This window comes from Halyomorpha halys, unplaced genomic scaffold (genome assembly GCF_000696795.3).
Source record: "Halyomorpha halys isolate HHAL.00 unplaced genomic scaffold, Hhal_1.1 Scaffold134.1, whole genome shotgun sequence".
NCBI lineage: Eukaryota > Metazoa > Arthropoda > Insecta > Hemiptera > Pentatomidae > Halyomorpha > Halyomorpha halys.
The window spans coordinates 1,203,247-1,205,218 of NW_027107159.1; positions in this window are offsets into that span (position 1 = coordinate 1,203,247).

Genomic DNA, 1,972 nt, shown 5'->3' on the forward strand with positions numbered 1-1,972 from the left:
ATAATCTTATATAAGAAGAATTAAATATTTATGATTTTAAATTAAAAAATAGGTTTTTAACTTATAATTAATGAATGACTTGGGCAGAATAGCCTGCAAAAGTAACTCTAAATTTAATGTGAGGAAGAAATTATAATTGAAGATGTCCTTGAGGATGGCTAAAATGGCCGAAACGTTGGACTGGTGAAAAATTAAAAGTGTTGACACAAAAAAGGATACAAGTTTTGATTTATTTAATATATAAAACTTTACAGTTAGAAACTCAAAACAATAATTGAAATTAAAAATTACAACTAAGAATCTGCTCGTAGATTCCGATTACTACAATACTTGCCAAATATTCTAAACTTCACATCAATTACAAAAACTTTTAAACACAATGATTATCAAACTAATTAAGATATATAGTATTGAGCTTTGAGGCCCAATAAATCGAATTCTTCCTGTATTCAATTCTTACAAACCAAAATCTTTGATGCTCCTTATTACGTCACAAAGAAACTCATCCATAAAGAGCTCAACATGCTATTCGTTGTAGATATGGCCGGAAATAGATATACTTCCTTTCATTCCAAAATCCTTACCCACCCAAACCCCTTAGTTCTTAATCTCTCATCGTTAACAATCCTTGCTAATCATTCTAGGAGTCTGAAAAGAAGATGACCACTAATGGATCCTCTAATGTAAAACAATCGGTACCACTATTGGGTGGTTCATCCCAAGATTATAATGTGTTCTGAAACATTTATCATATTCATTCGTTGTATTTTTTTTTATATAGTTTATATTCAGTTGTATGTTTAAAAAAAAAAACTATAAGAAAGTGAGTACTCATTCCAAAACCAGTCAAACCATTTTCAATTTTTTATTTATTTTTTTCATTTGACGGTTCTGGTATCTACGAGAATATTACAAGACAAAATATTTTCACCCAAAACTGTTAATAACTAAATAAAAAATATTAGAATACTGATTTAAAATATTGATTGTTTGGGAAATTTTATTATTAATACAAACTTCAATAACTACTTTTAATATCAACTTTTTATTTTAAATAACTCCTACGTTTTGGCCCTTAGGTCATTTTCGAGGAGACAACCTTACTCATCAAATTGTTATAATTCAATAAATAGAGACAGATCTTCCAATCAAACAATCTTCAAACAGTTTTCAAATTTTTATATATTTTTTCAATTGACGGTTCTAATCTTCTAATTTAAAGTAACGATTGCAGTAATACCATGGGTGATTTCTTCCCAAAATTACCAATGTTTTATGGAACATTTATCACATTTATTTATTGTATTTTTATTTTTATTCAGTTGTAAATTTCAATAAATGAATAAATTAAAAATAATATTACTAATTGGCAGTAATAAAACAACAAATAAATCAAACAAAAATAAAAATAATTAAAAGAAATAATAACAAACAAAAAAACAGAATATACGTAATCTGTAAATTAATAAAAAACATAATAGTTAAAATACAAAAGCAATAGGAGCTTAAAAGCATTAATAAAAAACATCACTTCATTTAAAAAATAACTGGCAAGATGGATAAACCACAAATGAAGACAAAAATCCAAATTTCAGTTGCAACGACGAGAATTATGAGTGTAAAATCATCCGAATGAAAAATACAAAATTTATACTGAAACTAACCTGTAAACTGAATTTTTTTTTAAATTAAATTATGAAGAAGATGGTTAGGAGTGCGGGGGGTGGGGGGGGGGAGACTCGACCTGCAAAGTCTCGATAGCTCTAAACTTGAACAGCCCTCATGAAGCTCTACAAAGGGGAGCGAAACGTAGGCTAATAAATAGTTGTTATCTATTTTTGTTTCATTGTGACCGCACTCCTGACCAACTTCTTCATAATTTAATTCAAAACAAAATTCAGTTTACAGGTTAGTTTCAGTATAAATTTTGTATTTTTAATTCGGATGATACGGTCAATTATTTATATATATA